The 20,214-nt window shown below is 47.8% G+C and overlaps 2 long non-coding RNA genes across 2 annotated transcripts; one reads left to right on the top strand and one right to left on the bottom strand.

Annotated features, from left to right (window-relative positions):
• LOC134162200 (uncharacterized) lies at positions 1–10,360 on the bottom strand. The gene is made up of 3 exons (XR_009964247.1): positions 10,220–10,360; positions 1,677–1,809; positions 1–291 (listed from the first exon to the last, which is right to left on the bottom strand). It is a non-coding gene; the product is annotated as an uncharacterized LOC134162200 (long non-coding RNA).
• LOC134162198 (uncharacterized) lies at positions 5,877–9,765 on the top strand. The gene is made up of 2 exons (XR_009964245.1): positions 5,877–8,062; positions 8,312–9,765. It is a non-coding gene; the product is annotated as an uncharacterized LOC134162198 (long non-coding RNA).
• Positions 10,361–20,214: the final 9,854 nt, after the last annotated feature.

Genomic DNA, 20,214 nt, shown 5'->3' with positions numbered 1-20,214 from the left:
CCAGGAAATTTATTCCACCTTTCAGCATGCTCTTGATAGGACTTATTGCATTACTAGTTAAGTGCTGAGATTTGCTACTACAAAGCTTTGAAACAGCCCCTTGTAATGTTTATTTGCCAGCCATGGCTGAGATCATATGTTTTCGTGGCACTTGGGGTCCAGCTGCAGCTCAGCAGCTGGCAGGGATGCACTGCTCAGGGTTTGGGCTTGTGGGATGGGTTGGGTACATCTCCAAAGTAGGCAGTGAATGGGAGAGCAGCAAAGACCAAGAAGGAGGTGGGTGTCCAACACCTGTTGAAATAATCATGGAATCATGGAATCATTTGTGTTGGAAGGGACCTTAAAGCTCCTCCAGCTCCAACCCCTGCCACGGGCAGGGACACCTTCCACTGGAGCAGCTTGCTCCAAGCCCCTGTGTCCAACCTGGCCTTGAACACTGCCAGGGATGGGGCAGCCACAGCTTCTCTGGGCACCCTGTGCCAGCGCCTCAGCACCCTCACAGGGAAGAGCTTCTGCCTAAGAGCTCATCTCAGTCTCCCCTCTGGCAGGTTAAAGCCATTCCCCTTGGCCTGTCCCTACATCCCTTGCCCAAAGCCCCTCTCCAGGTTTCTTGTAGCCCCTTTAGGCACTGGAGCTGCTCTAAGGTCTCCACAGAGCCTTCCTTACCTATAACTGTCTGTATGATAATGTTTTGATGGAGTTCAGTAAAGTATTTGCCTTTAAACAACACTTTCAGTTCATTCAAACCACCTTTTCAGAACTTCCCTACACTGATGCGTGTCTATATTTATATGTATATATATGTGTGTATATATATATATATTTCTCTGTATCTACAGTTGATGCTGCTGCATTGGGAGCCTTCCCAGGCTTTTTGCCTGACATGAGAATCATGATAGACGTTTTGTTGTGGTTAACACCAAACCAACCTTGCAAGAAGAATAAGAACCAAATCCTGTTTTGGTATTGCTTTTATTTGCTGCCTTCTGCTGCTGGCTGCGTTTCTGGGCCAGGGCAGAAACCTCTGTTTTTGGGGTTTATTTAACATGAGGGTGGTTGTGCTGCTGCTGGTGGCACCACATCAATGGGTTTTCTCGAGGGTACGAAACTGGATGTGTGTGCTGAGGAGAGCAGAGCTACGGGAGGGCTGATGGGGGTGAGCCCAGCCAAGGGCTCGGCTGGGTCTGCAGACCCATTGCTGGAGCAGGATGTTTCCCAAACGTGACCCAGTGCAGGAGCCCCACAGAAGGATGCTGGGGGTGAGGCTGGGTCGGCTGCTCAGGGTCAGCTCATCCTCCCCCAGCCAGTACTCATGGGGCGCATTTTGATACCTATGATGAAAACCCCCTTCCAAATCCCATGTATGATTATTCTTCCTGTGGTGTTCCCTCCGAGTCAGCCTCGACTGCACTGCAGTATTTTCCCTTTGCTGAGGAATTTCCTCCCTTGTCTTTGCAAGTGATTATCCCAAACCACAGCGAGCAGCACTAAACCACACACTTCAAGCTCTGGGAGCCGTAAGCGCAGGGATGCTTGCGCAAAACCAGGCTTGAATGGGTTTGGATGCGTTTTCTTTGGCCGCTTTTAAACGTGAACCAGGAGCAGGCTTCTAGGAGCTGAGCAATGGGGAAAAATAGGGTGGGGTGGGATGGGAAGAGAGTCGTGATATAACTCACAAGGTATTGTCCATGTGGAGCTGTGTTGCAGGAGCGTGGCGTGCAGCGGGTCAGCGTGACGGATCGCAGGCAGAGTTTGGTGACTGCAGCGTCTGAACAAACCACTCTTGTCATTAGGCTGGAAATGTAATCTCTGCAAAAGAAGGGGCTATGGTAGACTTAGCAAGATCTGTTCCTGTTATGGGAATTTAATGCACCTGGTAGAAACTAACTGCAGGTCATCAGGTTTTATTGGCACGGTGCAGACGTGCAGCGTGATGAACTGATGTGGCAAAACATTCCCAAAGAGCAAAAATAAATAACCCCACGTCGGGGTTTGTAGTGGGTGTCATTGAAATCAGAGCAAATGCTGCTCTTCAGACACTTGTCTCTTCATCCCTGGTAATTTCTGCTGCTGTGCTGCTGATGGAGATGGGCTTTGATAGAGGGTTCGCAGATAAATTTTGGTCTGACACATATCTCGAACTTGTGTAGTCACCTACTAATTTAAACCAATTTGCCCTGGGTGATGGGTGAATACACTTGAAAATTAAATGGGTCTGATTTAAGCAGCCCTTCTCTGAAGCCAAAAGATTATATAATTAAATTAAAAGAAAATGTGTTTTATAATAAACTGTATTTCCTCTTGGCAAAATCCAATTTTGAAACAAGATTGTAATATCATATCTAAAAATGTTTTCCCATGGGTATTACCAGTCTATTTCATTTAATTGTTTTCACCCATCATATTACGAGCTTCCCAAGTAGTGGAATGAGTGTGTTTTTCATGAAGAACAAGGGAGGAAATGGCAGGGAAAGGGAAGGCTGGCCCTTGAAGATGGGGTGGTTGCCTTGCAGCCTGCTCCAGGCTCCTGGTTCCTCACCCAGGGCGATGCTGTGGCTGGCACAGATTGAGTGTCACACGGTTAGAGCCTGATGGCCGTGAGGCTCTTTGGATGAACGTGGGTTCTGGGGAGCTGTGACCGGCCTTTGGTGTCTCAGGTTTTCAGTGTCCAGTGCAGGAAGGGGCTCAATGAGCTGTGCTGTAAAGATTCTGCACTTAAGCAGAAAATATTTAACACTTTGGGTACGAGCTGCTGGGAGCCTTCCTCCTGTTTATGCCAATACAAAGGGGTTTAGTAATGCTGGGGGGTCCCTGGGTGTGCCCCAGCATGAGGATGAGCAGGATCAGGCCCCCAGGGTGAGTGGGACCTGTTGTAGGACCAGCAGCACTTTGGAGTGGGATTCTGGTGGGTGCCACAGTCATCCCACCAAGTGCTCAAACCCCAGATGAGGGGAAGCTCCACATAACTACAGGGTAGGCTTCAAGTGAACCATGAGCCAATTCCACCCTTAATTAATCTGCTCATTGTCCTCTATATACATTCACCTGTTCATCTGTTGTTCCAGCAGGCAGAGAGCACCACGAGGGGAGACGGGCATCACTTTCAGTCTTGCACATCTGACGTGGCTGACAGCGATGCGAAGCCAAGGCAACAGCAGCTTCGATGCTCCTGATTCTGCTTGGATTTGGCAAACTTTGGCAGAACGCATCATCAGAACAGTAAGAAAAGCTGGGGGCGCAGGGGTGACCTTTGCTGTTCTGCTCCCACTGAACCCCATCAGTGCTGCCGGCTCTGCTCTGTGGAGGGGCTGGAGGAGCCGGGAGATGGGGCCAGAGAGCAGCAGCTCTGTGTCTCTGCTCCTTGCAGGTCCCTGCTGGACCCATTTATTTCCTAGATGGAATGGGCCTATTTATTATAAGCAGTGATACGTTAATCATGGGCAGAGGAGTCAGAAACCGGCCTGGTGATGATAAGCAAAAGTGTCTCTGCGTGAGAGCTCGGCATGAATCCTCCCCTGCTCTCACTGTGGAGGCAAACACCCTTCCACCACGGGAACAGCTCAGGTGTCCTCACCTCCCTCATCCCACATTATCTAATTCTCCATTAGAAAACCCCAAATCCGTTTTTATATTTGGTTTTTGGGGGGTGCGCCACCGTGTGTGGGGTCTTTCTCAGGGAGGAGCATCCCTGGGTACCTGCAGTGGGCAGGTTTCGGAGCAGCCATGGCAGCTTTGAACATCCCACCACCATGGGCAGGACCACAGGGTCCTTTCCTTCTGCATCTTTCCCCCATCAAGGTCCTTTCCTTCTGCATCTTCCCCCCCCCCCCCCCGCCCATCAAACAAATCAGCTTTTCCACTGTAAAAACTTCCCAGGACTCATTGGCTTTTTAATGCTGGGGGTTACACAGCCCCCAAAGCTCAGGGACCACACTGAATCAGTGCCAGCTGCTTGATGATATCCTGGGTGCCCCCCAAACTAAATCCACGTTCAGTAACACGGAAGGAGCTGTGCTGAGCAGGGGCTTCCTGGGGTCTGCAGCACTCGGTCGCCTCATTAAATCCTTCAGAGCCTTTATCAGGGACAAACCCGTCGACTTTCTGGGCAAACGTTGATTAAAGCAAGAGCGAGCAGGAGTTGAAAGGCTAATGTTATCAGTTTTAGCGCGCTGGGGTGGTGCTTGCCGGAGGTAAAACAATCCTGCAGCGGAGAGCGGTGATAAGTGATGCTGCGCCTGAGCCAGCCGGGCTGGATGAGGATGAGGATGTGGATGTGGGACCGGGGGGCATCGGAGGGGGAAGGACGAGGGCATTTAGATGGGAAGTGTTTTCCGCAGGCGTTCGGCTGCTGTCAGCCATTTTAGCTTCCTGAATCCTATTTCCCTGGTGCTTCCAAGAGAAGCTTTTTGGGGAGTCCCCAGCTAAAACTCACATTTGCATTTAAATGGAGCTTTTATTTTTGGTTTTAATGAGCAGGATGCATGGGAGACTTGGACTATTAGGTTTCCTTGTGGGAGAGAGTGTGGAATTCTCTCACCTTTTACACACCCCCCCCCATCCCCTTTAACGCGATGCTTGAAATTAGACATGAAAAAAAGGAATAGTGCGTCTTTAAGGGGAATATAATCATAAACAAATAAGTCTGGTTGCCCTTGCAGCAGAACTAATCTTCCCTCAGCTGAGCTGCGATATAGATCAGTAACAAGAGCCACGCGCAGGGGGTTCCTTTGAAATGCATAATACCTCCTCGTATAAATTGGAGTTGGTGTGATGGAGCTGTGAGATGACATATTGTGGCATGACCCCTCTCTACTGATTGTGGGTGAACCCTGCAAAGGTAAATCTAACACGGCGCACACATCAGACAATTTCATTTTCATCACCCAGGGACAAAAACATAGCAACAGAAGCTTTTCAAATGATAATCTGCATGCCAGGCGCAATAGTTCCCTGCCTCCTGCCGCCTTCTCCTCCTTTTTTTTGCATGCTCAATTCATGATGTAGGTGAAAGGAATTAGAAATTGCTTCCAAAGTTCATTCATTCCCTTCTTCTTCTTCCCTTTCTCTTCCTCCTTCTCCGTTTGCTTTTGTTCTCTCTTCCTCTCTCTCTTCCTCCCTTTCTCCTGCCTTTGTCTCCTCTTTTGCTTTTTTTTCTCGTTTTTATTTTTCACTCCTTTCCTTTTTTCCTTCTTTTTTTCCCCCCTTTTTCCTCTGCCCCCCCTTTTTCCTCTTCCCCCCCTTTTTCCTCTTCCCCCCCTTTTTCCTCTTCCCCCTTTTTCCTCTTCCCCCCTTTTTCCTCTTCCCCCCTTTTTCCTCTTCCCCCCCTTTTTCCTCTTCCCCCCCTTTTTCCTCTTCCCCCCCTTTTTCCTCTTCCCCCCCTTTTTCCTCTCCTCCCCCCTTTTTCCCCCTTCCCCCCCCCTTTTCCCCCTCTTCTTTCCCTTTTTTCCTCCTTCCTCTTTCTCCCTCTAAAAGTTTTGGCTGTAACTGATCCATTCTTCTCATCCCCTCAGGGACATTCCAGTAATAATGATTTATAGGAGCTGAAAAATCCACGCTCTTGCTGTTCCTAACCAATATCCCTCCTACCCTCCAAAAAGGGAGTTTTCTTGCAGAAGAGCTCTCCGTACGAAACCTTCTCCCCTGCTTCTCTCCACTACCCCCTTCGCCTTCCTGCACTTTTCCATTCAAGTATTAGGAGGAATCAGCCAGTTTGCATCATGCCAACCAGGAATACATCACCCTGCACCACCGTATCTCATCTAGGACTGGTTACAGTTGACTAAAATGATGCTCTAGTTGTTCTTTGTTCTTGTCTCTGGTGGGTTTGTGTTGGGCTCTAGTCTTTGGAGGCTGAGAATGGTTTAGGAAAATCCCCCTCACAAATCCAGGTGTGTTTGCAAACCAGGTGAAATGGGAATCGTCAGTGCCCATCCAAGCACTAGAGCTGATGGTGGCTTTGTCATCATGGTGGTGGCTCCGTGCCGGGGCTGAGCCCGTTGAGCTCCTGTGCAAGCAATTGTGTTCATTAATTCCTATGCTCATCAGCACTCTGGTAGTGCCTTGGGCTGGTTCTTTGTGGCTGTGATGCTCCAGACTGCCCTCTCCTCCATGTAGTAGCTACAAGGTGTTGGGGACATTTGATGTCTCTCATCTTTGCCCCATGGGATAATTGTGGGTGCAGGAGGAGCAGATTTGGGGTGGCACAGGGTGGGCACTCCAGAGCAGGGGTTATCCCTGGGTGTCCATCTGCCTTCCTGCACTGTGCGTTCCCATCTGCTTGGCTGCAGGACAGCCTTGGAGGGAACAGAGCAGGGACCCGGATGCTCAGTACCCACAGAGGTATGGCATGGCTTTGGGATAGCCCCATTCCTTGGCTGTGCCTCAGTTTCCCCATCAGTGTAGTATATCCCTGAGAGCTCTTCAATTGAATTTACAAAGTGATGTGAAAAGCTTAGTAACCTCAGAAGCCACAAGGTCTTACTCCTTGAGGAGGGGTTTTGCAGGCACATGGAGACACCAATCCCATTTGGAAAGGAAGAACAGACAAATCACATGGGATTTTTATGGTGAGCTTCACATCACCATGCTCGCAATTAAATAACCCCACCTTGGGTGGCACCGACGAGCATGGGGTGCAATGGGAAGGCTTAAATCTGCTCACAGGTAAGGGCCATCATGGGCCCCTAATCCCGTCACTGCCTCCTCCTCCTGACGCCGAGTGACACAGCTATTGTACACGTAAGGCAGTGACACAGAGATGAGTTTGTCGGTTCCACCTAGTGTGATTGCCATTTTCTCCTCACAGAGGAGAGGAGTGAAATTGAAGGAGAAAAGGTCAGAAAGCCCTGGTCATCCTCTCTCCTTCTCCCAAATCACTTGTTCCTCCGGATGGAAATGAGAAATGACAGGTTCCCGTGCCGCTTGGGATGCAGGCAGTCCCGAGTGAAACAAAAAGGAAAGCTGGTTGGAGCAGGGGTGGGTAGCAATGAATGTAGCCTGTTAATAATGCATTTCAGAGGCACGGGATCCTGGTTATTGTTCGTGGCATCTGCTAACGCCAAAGTGACAGTGACGAGTTCTTTGATTAGGAGGTCCCCACCACCTCCTCCCTCCTGGCCCTGCAGAAGGGGTTGTGGAAAGCACCACCCTTTGCCTAAAATCCCCACTGAATGCTTTGCATGGGGGGCACTTGGGGAAATGGCTCTTTTCTTGCCTTCTCTTTCCACTTTGGTGCAGAAATGTCTCAGCTCAGGATCAGGATAATCTCATCCTGAGAGTGCTTTTTTTTGCTGGTATTTGGGTTTCCTTCCCTCATTCCTCCCGCTTTGCTCAAAGGAACCACAGTGATGCTGTCCATCCTCCTCATGATTTCAGTGCAAGCTGGCACACCCCTTTTGAATCCCAGGTAATGACTGAAAGCAAACACAACCAGTGGCACTTCCTTGAGTAGCCACTGACCCTGCTTTGGGCCGCCTCTCCCAGGGGGGTGCTGGTGCACATGGAAACTCCTGGGAAACGGTAGCTGCACCCACAGCAGAGGATGCTTGGGTGGCGTGGGTCAAGGCAGCACTCGTGTCCTCCTGCCTACAAACCATCCTGCCCACTTCTTTGTGTACTTGTAACTCTTCCCCAGGTCCCCCCTGCAATATCTTTAATGGGCTGCATGGGATTTATTTTTTACTCTCTTTCTGTTTGTTGAAGAAAGAAACTTTTTGACAGGAAACATGGGGAGAGAAATCCTATCTTTTCCTGGGGGAAAAATAAGTGCCAGTTTTGTTCATCTCTATTTCTGTGTCAATGGGGTTCTTAAAAAGAGAGATTGTGCCTGAGGTCCCCATCTCAATAGACAAAAAGCCTCATGACTGACAGCATGAATTCAGTGATTTTACTGCATTCTGGGTAGGAGGAGGAAACACAGAAACAAGAGCAAGAGAAACACACGCTGCCCAGGTCGAAACTGTTTCCCAGCGCTGTGATTTTTCCTGAGAACTGAAATCAGCAGCATCTGGGCTGGGAGGATGTCAGCTGGCAGGGGGCAAGCTGGGCTGAAATACCCACAGATGTAAGCACTAAAACCTGTGTTATGGTTAGAAGCTCAGCATAATCAGCATCAAGCCAAGGGACAGGCTCTCCTTCCCCAGCGGTGTTGTTCAGACCTTCTTAGTGGGGTACCTGAGCTTGGGCAGGGTTGGGATTTGCTGCCTTGGCTCAGCCTCAGGTTGCTGGCTTCTGGGAGAGGCCATGGGATGGTTCTGCTCTGAGTTAATTTGCTCCTGCTGAATACTTGATGTCTCCCCTTTCTTTACACCAGATGTAGCGGCTGGAGGCGTCTTCTGTAGGTGTTTCTACCTGGTCTTCAGTAAAATGAAAGAAGCAACAGCAAATCCAGTTCAGATTGGATGTAAGAAAACCTCTTTCTAATTGATGGTGACCAAGCACTGGAAGAAGCACCTGAGGTGTGAGGGAATCTCCATCCTTGGACAGTTTAAAATTCATCTGAAGAAGGCCTTGAGCAAGCAGATGCTCCATGAAGGCAGTGGCTTTCTGCAGGAGCACAGTGAACCTCCTCCTTGCTTTCCTCATCTGCTCCCCCATCACCTGTCTGTGCAGATCCAGGTTTGGAAGGTGATTTACAGCTGCATCCTTTGGCAGAGTGCTCTGCTAATGCATAACTGTGCTACAGCCACTCATGGGAAGGCACTTTGGCTGCAGTGCAGATTTTGGGCTCTTGTGCACGCAGGATCTGCCACCCAGCACCTCCATGTGTTCATCATCCCCTTCACACATCAGCAGCACAGTCCTTTCCTTGCCAGCGAGGATGAATAAAGCCCATGGCCAAAGCTCTGTGCTTAGAGTGTTTGCTCCAGTGTGTTTTCCTCTTTGGGAACAGGATGGCTTCTAGGTGCCTTTATCCAATACCCAGGCTTGTTGGTGCTGGTTTCTTGACCAAAGCCAGGCTAAACTAAAGATAAGAAGCTGATGAGCTGCAGCACCAACCAGCAGTGAACGTGTCTGAGCTATCAAAGAGGTCTCCATGGCAAGTCTACTCCTCAGGCAGGAACTTTTCCAGCCACTGAGCTCTCCTTTCCCTGGGTGCTGCCATTTCCATGCTAAGCTGTACGGTTATAGATTTTAAGATAAGATGCTTTTGTTTCCCAGTTCTGAGTTACCATTTGAAACCGATATGACAGGCCTAAGGCTACTCTAGGAATTTGCTACAAGTTCCCATCTCACGCACGTGGTGCCAGTCAAACAGCCTCCCTCTGCCTCAGCCTATTTACTCGCTCAGGGATCTATTCTTAAAAGTTATTAGCAGATTACTGGTTTCTCTCAACCTCGGGCACCAATCTCCCAAAGATACCATTGTACTTTAATAAGGTGCATTTGATAATCCTCAGATAAAGGCATTGAAGTGGGGGGGGGAGAGGGAGCACCGATTCATCTAAGGGGCACAGGCTAGGGAAGGGTTAAATTACTCATGTTTCTAAATGGCTGAACTACTGTATGTTGTAGTTTTCAACTGCAAATCATCTTTAATAGCAGACATCACGGGATGGCTCATTACATTAAGCTATTTTTCATGCTATCTCCTGTAATATCCTTTAATCCAATGCGTTTCAAATCACCTCAGGCTAAAATAAGAGACATAGCGATGTAATAGCCTAGTGTATTAGTGGGTTAATTGCCCTGTTGTACTCTCTGGTAGATATCTCTGGAATGAGTTCTATATTAATTGTAAATTGCTTAATACATTTAACTCCTTGAGCAGCTTGGGCCTCTGCTATGTCTTTAATGAAGGGGAAAACTTCGGAGTTGTCAATAGTTGTTTTGTGGTGGGCAGCACTGCAGGGTGCCCCGGTCCTCCCCTGCCAGCACCGCGCATGTGCAGCAGCACCTCTGCACTGAAGGAGACTCAGCCCTGAGCTCTGAAGGGAAAATATTGCTGATTCCTGGCAGCAGCGAAGTTCTGGAAGCAAGCTGACAGAGAGCAGATGGAGATGGAGTATTAGGAAGAAGTTCTTCCCTGTGAGGGTGCCCAGAGAAGCTGTGGCTGCCCCATCCCCGGCAGTGTTCAAGGCCAGGTTGGACACGGGGGCTTGGAGCACCCTGCCCTAGTGGAAGGGGTCCCTGCCCATGGGTTGAACGTTAAGGTCCCTTCCAGGCCAAACCAGTCTGTGATTCTATGATGTCATTCTGCTCCAGTCCTGCAGAGCCTCACCTCGCTCAGAGGGTGGTCACCAGCCAGCTTCTAGATGAGGATCTGCAGAGGCAGCAGCACTGGGACTGCGGAGACACGGTACATCCCATTGTGGCCATCCCGACTGGACAATCAGAGATGCTGTGGAGTTAATAAAGAGAAGGATTAAATAATACATAAGATTTCAGGCTCATCTTGCCAGAGCTGTGGCCAGAAAGGGAAGATGAATGAAACCCTCTGCAGCTCTGTCAGAGGATGCAGCAGCAGCAGGTCACTCACATACAGCTCTCCAAGTATTGCCCATAATGTGCAGGAGCTAGTGTTCTCAAATGACTTCTGCAGCACCAGGCAGACCTGCCCACAGCTTTTCTAAAGACTGGAACCTAAGTGTCACCAGGCTACTGCAGGATAATGTCACTTATTTCTTTGGATTGCTCCCAGGTTGTGTCAGGGGGTGGAATAAGGAGCAGGCACAGCGGAGGTTGGAGGAGGCTCTATTATTTGCAGGTGAGACGTTCTTGACTCATCTGGGATATTGTGGTTTTTAAAAGCCCTGGCAATAATGTTAGTGTCGATTTAAAGGAAAGGCACAGAGCAGGAATGCTGGAAAACTCCTTTTCCTGAAGTGCCACCTATTGCTTAAAACCAGCAGCATCACGGTGGTGGTGGTGAGGAGACCACAGGTCAGTGGTCTGAGTTTAACCTGTGTGATAAAGAGCCCTGTCCACCTGCTCGACCTGACCTGACCTGTGCAGCTCAGCCCATTCCCCAGTGCAATGTGGCCGTGCCCTCAGGCTGGTTCTGTTACAGATGCCTTTTCTGCATCTTACATCTAAGATAAATATAATACTCGTAAAGATGCAATTCAGGAAGCCTTTTATAACACACTTAACTTTAAAAGCACTGGAACTTGAACATATGTTTAACAGAGCAGTGTTTTAATGCTCCTTTCAGCTGAAGCGTTTATGCTTTGGGTTTCAAATGGGGGGGGGTTAAATAGGGCTTTCCCACCCCAGCTTCCATGGGGAGCCCAAGCAAGGAGGCAAAGCAGGGTGCGTGTATGATTCCTGTGCTGGGGTGGGAACAGCAAGGCTGTCACCACACAAGCTTTCTGCACATGTTCCTGTCTGGGCTTCCATGCAGGCCTCAGAGGTGGGGATTCAGCATGGCTCCATCTGCAAGGAGAGATCTGAAGTCACTTGCCACCATCACATATAGCAGCTCAGAGCTTTAACTCTGGATTTTGGAAGCCACCCTGCACTGTCTCACCCCTGCACCATGCACAGTTCTGGTTGTTATCGATGCTCCATAAATTCACATAACTTCATATGGGATTCAAACACCCAAGTAGGCATTTCCATTGCTAGTTTGAGGACGTTAATACTAAACACAGATGGAGATTTATTTGGCTATTACACCCCAATAATGCTTTTTGTCCTCACTGAAGCCGTGGAACAGGGGGCATGGTGATGAGAGCTCTGCTCACTGGGGTAGACAAGGAGAATGGAGTCTTGCTCAGGTGAAGTCGACTAGAAATTACCCTGGCAATCAGCATCTCCTTTAGTCACCTTTGTTATGAGCACAGCAAAACCAAAAGGCTGCCTCAAAAGCACTGAGGCAATTGTTTTTTGCTGTACTGACTTCAGTGGAATTACTTCTGATTTAAACCTTGGGAAGTGAGAGAGGAGCCAGATACTGTGTAATTCTGCTCTAGCATCACCTCTTCCCATTAACAGTTCCTCCCATTTACATGAATAGTTAGCTTGAGCTAGAAGAAATATCATCCCTCTGGTTTCCAACCTGATGCAAAGATACTTGTGAGGCAACCTGAATGGAAACTGCATAACTTGGGGAGGAAGGTTTCTGAATCTAAACAGCAAGTTGTTCTTTGAAGGCAAGACACAAAGTGCTTAGACTGCTGGAAAAAAAACCCATCAAGTCATTCTCTCTCTGTAAAAGAGGTGGTAATGCAATCTGAGCTTAATTTTGATGGCACACTGTACTTCACAACAGTGACAACACCTTAAAACTGTAATGAAAGGGCCTGATTTATTACTGAAATAATCCATTTAGCACTCCAATAAATAAAGGGAGAAAATACACCCAATATTTCGGCAGAAGGGAGGGAAAAAGAGAGAGGAAAATGGCCTTGCACAGCAGTTTTCTGGAGGTGCAGCAGGGATTGTGGCCACACGTTTTGGGGCTGATTATTTTCCTGCAGACAAACATAAATACAAAGTTAGGTCTGAGCTTTAGGCCTGGTGTCCACGCTGCATTGTGAGGTGCTTTAAAACCAGCAGCTCTGTGAGTCTGGAATGCCAGGGCTCGTTTTGACTGACAAGGGTGGGGAGAAGGGGGGGGGGATGACTTGCTGCCTTACAAATATTTGGGTTTGAATACGCTCTGGTAGCTGGTATTAAGTGCAAGGCAAATGTATTTTCTCCTCTTAATAACACAATGTTACTCCTGCAAATGTCAGCTCCTGCCTCAGTCCTTCTCCATTTCAGTGGCACTTGCCCCCAGTGAAGACTGGTGGGTTTTATGCTCCCTCTGTATCACTTCCAATTAATCTGTTTAATATGCTACAGGAGCTGGCAGTGGTAATGGCAGCAAAAGCAACAGAATCCTCATGTGGCAGATGCTTGTGTCCTGGATGCACGCTGGAGAGCGGAGTTGCCATCTCTCTAGAGAGGAAGAAAAACTTCCTAACACAGAAGCAGTCGGTCAACAGAATGAGTTACCTGGGGAAGGTGCTGGACTCTGACACTGGAAGTTTTAAGGCCACGCTGGACCAAGCCTTGAGGAAAGATGCAGAAAGGATGCAAGTGTGGCTCTGCAGGGTCTGCTGCTTTCAATGAGGGATGGTATTGGTGTGACAGCAACGGTAAAGGGGTTCTGCACATCCCCAGCATCATGGACAACACAAACCCATGGCTCAGGAACATCCCCCTCCTCACCGTGCTAGGAGCCAGACTGAGAGGTGTTGGCCAAACCTTAGCACGCATAAGAACGTGTTGTGTCCCCATCTCCCAAGCCCAGCTCTCTTGGTGTCACCATCAGCCAGTGCTGCACACCACTTCTGCCATCATTCAAATGAAATGGGAAGTGCAATGGGATGAAAAAAATAGGGGAGAAAAAGCAGCAAACTGCAGCCACGTGGCCCTTTTAGGGGGATATTTTGCTGTGTGGCCTCAGAGCATCCTGCCTTGGTGGCTTCATCTGGAGGCTGGAGGAATTGCTTCAGTGCTGGTGTCCCACTGCACCCTGCCCAGGCCTAATTGGCCTGTTTGTTTTGCAGTAAGTGATTCCTGCCTGTCTTGGGGTGGATTGTTTTTCACACCATTAAATGAAGTTCTGCTGTATTGATCCCTGTTTTTCCAATTTGAAGCCTGAAAAGTGATGAAGACATTTTCTTGTTTTCTCATGTACTTTTCCCTCAGTTCATTTAGGTGACCTGTCTTTAGTTCCTTCCTCTGCTCGCTGTAATTGCTTCTTCAGAGTAATGTTACACCGCCAGTGCAGTACTGCAGCTGGGGTATGTTCTTCTGGAAGGCTGAAGGAAGGCGAGGTTGAAGTCATCAACCAATATTAACTGTGGGAGGTTTGTCACAAATGACATCTCAATAGCACCGTCTCAGTGCCTCCTGCTGAAGCCTCAGTCAAACAGTGCAGAGGATGAGGGCAGGACCATGGGACAGCTTCATCGCTTCAGGCTGCTTAAGATTTTGCTTAAGAGGTGGAAACACTGTGGATCGTGATTTTACTTTGGGCACAGGTATCGTTATTTGTGTCCTTTTTACCTCTGTGAAAAACCTGAATACTGGAATGTATTTAGGGATCTGGTTTTGTTTAGCACTGACCTAAGGGGTGGGTTATTTCAGAAGAGATCAATAGAGTGGGTGCTGAACTTAGGTTTAAGTGGCAAGTTTAATTAAGGAGGGAGCAATGGTTGCTCCAATGTAGCCTCTCTTGCAGTTAATTAGAGAACAAGGTCTAAACTGAGCCCATACACACAGAGAGGTCTTCTAGTGGCTTCAGTAGGCTCCAGGACTACTCTGCTTCAACATGTAGAGAAGAAATGAATTTCAGGTGCTTCCTGAGTGCTTCATAGCAGCACCTGGGGTACCTCTGCCCCTCGCCAGTGCTCCCAGTGTGCTCCTGTCACTCTGAAGCAAGGCAGAGTATTCCTTAGACTCTACAATGCTTCAGAAGAGTTTTACTCCCAGCCTTACCTGGTATTTTTGCTTCCCAGTTCACAAGGAGACACATAAAACATCCTTGTTTTAAGGAACTTGTTGCTGCTTTGATTTCTTAGGCAAGTGGATTTTGGTGGCTTTGCAATAAATGATGCTGCACAGCACTTTATTTTGCTTTTCATTGCAGGAAGGGAGTAAAGCAAGTGCTAATAAAGATGGGGAATTGGCAACGCCTGTGCAAGGCTGGGGGAATGGGCCCCACCTCTAAGATGCTTCCAAAGGGAGCTCAGCCCCTTCCCTGCTGTGATGCTGCTTACAAAAGCAGTGGGGGATGTCTGTGCGCACCCAGAGTCAAGCACGGCTCAGGTAAGCTCAGGAAGAATTTATTCCCTGCTCCTGGAAACAATCCTGTCTAAGAGCGAGTGGCCTGGAGGAGGGTGTGGAGTCTTGAGGGATCTGGAGTGCAGGAAGGCAGGTGTGCAGGGGGGGTTCTGCAGGTGCATCTCAGAGCACACTTATTAGGAAGATGATAATTTATTCTGCATTTCTGCTGCTATATTATGCACATAAACCTGAATTAGGTAAGAACTTTACTGCACAAATTGTGCTTGCTCGATGCGAGCACAAAATAAAGAGGAAGAGTCTTTTCTTTGGATATCTTCTGCTCTAAATGGGTTGGAAATGCTGAGAGAGGAGGTTTGGGGGGGGGGCAGGATGTGTCTTCATGCTCTCAGCATCTACTATCATGAGGTCCCTGCTCCAACTGGCCTTCCAAAGTGTTATCACAATGCCAAGTGATGCATAATACAGATTAGAGATAGGGAAAGGCACGTAGTAGGAAAAGAAACTTGTGCCAATGTATTATTCCAAGAATAGCAAAAAAATCTAATCTGCAGTTTGAGACCATGGTGCCATATGGATATCTGGGGGCAAATCTTGGGAATGATGTCCACCAGAGCTAAATGATGTGATGCATCTCAAAAGGGTCACTGCACCAGGCATCGTAAACAGCACAAAATCTATGAACAAGGAGGGTATCATAATTTCCTCCTTTCCCCTCCAAATGCAAAATCCCTGGGAAAAGGCTAAAAACTGGGAAAAGGGGTAATTCTCAGAAATGGGTGATCTGTTCATCACCTAAGCAATAGGCGAGGATTTATTTTGACTGTTTTTTGTTGTAAACTACCTTATGCCAATTGGTGATAAAGGAGGTGAGCCTTTCAAAAACCCACTTTCATAAACCACCGTATGACCTCATAGATATGCATGGGATTTAGAAATAACATGGGTTTTAATGAAGGCACTTGAAAGGTATGGTGCCATATTGCAATTTTATGGAAGATCTTAGATTAATGAAATTAAACGTGAACTGCATTGTTTAGATGATGAACTTAAGGTCATATCTGCAGCATTTGAAAGAGAAACCTTGAGTGGAGGGTGTAGAATCATTGATTTAGACCCTGGTAGACAGCTGAATAGCAAGCACTGAAGCATGAAGGTAAATTCCCATATTTCATTGTTAGAAGGTTAGCTGGTGGCTGCCAGCTTTTCAGTGATAATCACCAACCAATTCCACCCTGTTTCAAAAAAGATTTTGCCTTTGTGTGCTCAGACACTTTTAAACCCCATTCCTGCTCAAAGCAGGGGCATGCTGCTTAAAGAGGAGCTATTTCTGCAAAATATGGGATGGCAACGCATTGATGCTGGCCCTGGGTAGTGATGCTATTAAGTTCATTTGGATCATCAGCCATTTAAAATGCTTATAAGGAGAACAGAGACCGAGGCACCTCCTACTGGAAGTCACAACTACGGGTCGTCAGGAATTAGCTCTTTTGCTTCCTTAAGGTTTTTTTACAAGACGGTGGCTCCTTTCAGGTTTAAGTAGTGTTTTCCTCCCCAGACACACACAGACAGAGGGAATAAATGCATGCCTGTGTGTTAAACTAATAGACATGAATTTGTACAACAGGAAAATTGCAAGGAATGAAATCCTCAGGCCTTAAGAATAAGTGATAATGGAATGATACTGCCAATTACTGCTGGAGAACAGTGTTGTCACAGGGAACAGCTCATGGAGATGGAAGGATGAGGGGCGGAGAAAAGATTCCCTTTTGACAGTTTGCCATTAAAGGGAATTTGTCAAGGATGTTAAAATTAGATCTAACTGGGCCAGATCCTCAGATGACATAAATCAGTCTGTAGACTTCAAACCATGATCTGGCCTCTTTGTTCTTTCTTCATCTTCATTATCTGCATCATAACACCGCCGGAAAGCTGCAATGATGCTTTAAGCTCCATTGTCTTAGCGCTGAACAAATGCAGTGAGAGGAGGGATTTCAACACTTTCATCTGCTCTGCACCCTCTTTTATTGCTTAAAACATCCACACGTTTTAGAAAGCCTACAAAGCAAGTGTGGGAGAACGGTGATCTTATCTAGGCTAGGATTTAGGCTGTGATGTTAGTATCAGTTAGACAATCCACATGGACTGACCTGCTCTCAGTGTGGGTGAGATGAGCTGCTTTCCACAATGGCAAAGTGAGTGAGTCACCTTTAACAAGTGCTGCTGCATGCCAGAATGAAATGGGAATCCATCATCCTGCACCCAGCCCTGCTGATCAGAAATACAGTAATACTTAAAGGGAACATTTAGCTTCTGGGGTGGCCTGCTAGGGTGCGGGGGTCTAGCTGGGTGCAAGAGAGGGCAAACCTGAAAAGTAAGCTCTCAGACGGGAAAAGATCCTGTACTTCCATGTATGTTCTCTTCCAGCCCAAATTTTTGGCAAGCAAAGCTAAACTCTGCCACATCATGGAAACTGAAAGCTGCCAAGTAAGGAAATTAGAGAAGAAATAATGTTGGATAATGGTTGTAAATGAGTTGTGATCACTCCTTTCATGAGAAAGTTCCTTGTTTTTTCCCTGGTGTACACCACAAACGGCTTGCACATGATTTATTTGGGTGTGTTTGGGGAGGAGAGGCAAAGGGAATAAAGTCTTAGCCATTAGCCATTTAAAAAGGCAGTTGGGAGATTCAGAGACAAGCTGCTTATTACAATAAATGGCAGCTGTGTGTCTAAATCCCCTGGTCATCCTGGAAAACCTTGTCCCTAATCTTTCCCTTGCACTGACTTCCAAATGGGGCATTGCATATCCCATTTCCAGCGTGTATCGAAGTGCAACTGGACAGGAAAGCTGGGATCACAGAGGGGACAAGCCTAGCTCTATCCCATGTGCTGCTTAATGTTCTGAGTAAGGAGAGAGGGTAATGGTACAAAGCTCTGAAATGGTACAGAGTTTCCTGGGAAACTCTGTGGGGGAAAAAAGCCCAAGTCCCACAGAAGTGAAGGGAATGTGGCTCCTTGTTCCCATTCCCAGAGGTTTCTCGTATGTGCAGCTCTTGGTATCCCACGGACTAACACTGCTGTGTCCTGTTCTATGGAGCTGATTTCCGAGCTTTTAATGGATTCATAGTTTCCACCCTGTTGTAAATCTTCCAACAAATATTCTTCCAATTTGGAAAGAAACTCCTGGCCCTGGCCACTTCATGAATGCTGACCCATGAGTCTAAACAGGGAAGTTAGGGCAAGTTAAATATCAATTGATTATAAACCCCACATTAATTGACATTGAGCAGCTCTACTAATGGAGAGGAGCTCATTACAGAGCAGTTAACCCTCCACGCATAGATATTAAATAATCAATTAGTATTTATTTAACATACAATAACCTCCCTATTAGAGCTAAATGAAAAGCCTCTTTTATGGAGGCCTTGCACAGAGTGCTGCACTGGGCTAACCTGAAGCCTGGAATTTGCATTAATAGCCTGAATCTTTGTTAACTCGGGTGCCCCTAAGATGATTTTAACATGTTCAGTGAAGGACTAGAGGGGTTGTGTTTGTGGCAGTCACTTGGCTCTACTAAGAGGCACTCAGTTATAGAACTAGATCCTGAGGCTCCGTTGCAGACACCCCATGAAATATAAATTTACCCCATCAGACTGCGCTGGGCACTGGGTTTTTTCTTCCTCCCACAGAATCACAGAATGATATTAGTTGGAAGGGACCTTAAAGCTCATCCAGCTCCAACCCCTGCCACGGGCAGGGACACCTTCCACTGGAGCAGCTTGCTCCAAGCCCCTGTGTCCAACCTGGCCTTGAACACTGCCAGGGATGGGGCAGCCACAGCTTCTCTGGGCACCCTGTGCCAGCACCTCAGAACCCTCACAGGGAAGAGCTTCTGTCTAAGAGCTCATCTCAGTCTCCCCTGTTCCCATTCCTCCTGTGCCTGTCCAGTGCAGAATGCACTCCACTGACTTATTTTGGGTGTAAAAATGCAGTTTGGACAGCATGCTACATCTTATGAGCAGAATCTTCAATTAAAACTCTTCCTAAACGATAGGAATTGTGGCACTTGAGAGCCAAAGGTAAGTCAGGTTTCTCCAGGATAAACACAGTGCATGTAGGTGTGGGGGAAAAGAAACGAGAAAGCTTTGGCAATGTGTCCCGTGGGCTGTGCAACTCTCCTGTGGGCCTGAGGCAGCTCCCACTCCCCCTGTGTGGGCAGAAAGGCCCTGGGAGCCCCTGGAAGAGGAGAGAGTGCCAGGGAGGAGCTCAGCGCAGAGAGTTGCTACTCATGTGCTGCCAGCCAAGATGCAGAGACCTGGTAGGTGATGGGTGAGAGTGAGACAGAGAGGCCTTTCATATAAAGTATTTTCAAATGCAAAAGAAAGAAGAACAAGGAGAGGGATGGGCAGACAGCAAGACAATATAGAAAGCAAAGAAGTGGCAGGGCTGGGTAATAGAAACAGGGCAAACTGGGGAACTCAGAAAAGGAATAGCTGAACTAAATTGCTCCAAATGAGTCTCTCCTGTGTTATGCTCTGAGCTGCCATTTATATCTGTGTGGTGTATTGAATATTAGCAAATGGATTTGCTTCCATTTCTCTCTGGTGTAAAGAGGTGACAGGGAGGATTATAGCAGCTATGTGGTTTTCCTTGGAGCCTCGGTGAGTTTTATATTGGGGTCTAACAGGCCCAGTGCCTATTCAGAGCTGAATTGTATCACCCGTGCCCCATGCAATGATCTGTTTTCTGGTGGGGGGAAAGCTGGGAAATGAAGCAGCTTCTCCAGAAGTCAATTTTGGTGCTCAAAGTGGAGCCAGCTCAAGAAATTGTCATTGATCCACTTCTGAACTGGGAGCAAATTTCCATACAAATAATCAGAGCCTCTGAGCCGCAGCAGTGTGTAATGCTGTGGTGTCCCGGGGTGGGATGGGCAGGATGGAGAGCGGGAGCTGAGCGGTGCTTGGCTTTCAGGCTCCAAAAAAGCTGGGCTCCTGAGAATGTACCTGGGAATGAGGCTTGGCTGAAAATCCCACAGAAACCCAGAGGAGCTCTGCCACCCGGGTCAGCCCAGAGCATGTAATGACAGCTCCATTCCACAGGTGTGAAGCAAAGGTGAAGAAGAGCAGGGTTATTCTGGAGCAGCCCTGGTGGCCTGGGGTGTTTTATGCATGTGGGAAAGAGGGTCCATGTACCCCCAGCACCTGACTGCCCCCCTCCAGGGGAAGAGTCCCAAGAGTCCCAGCCTCTTCTGGCTGCAGAGCAGCAATGAGAGTGAGGGAGATCTTATAACAGCAAAATTACACTTCCTGAATGTAATTTTACTGAGAAAATGTAACTGTGTTTCAGGCCAGCTCTGCTGTGGAGTGGAATGGAAGCACACACCAACGCCTGCCCCTCCTGAAACTCATGGAGGACTTTGCTGTTTGCTGCTCACTGTGGTAGAAAGAGACCTTCGTGGTCGTTTCCCTTCAAGGACA

The sequence above is a fragment of the Pezoporus occidentalis genome, unplaced genomic scaffold, assembly GCF_034315485.1.
Source record: "Pezoporus occidentalis ecotype Australia unplaced genomic scaffold, CSIRO_AGI_Poc_V1 ctg183, whole genome shotgun sequence".
Lineage (NCBI taxonomy): Eukaryota > Metazoa > Chordata > Aves > Psittaciformes > Psittacidae > Pezoporus > Pezoporus occidentalis.
This window is presented reverse-complemented; position numbering and strand designations above follow the sequence as displayed.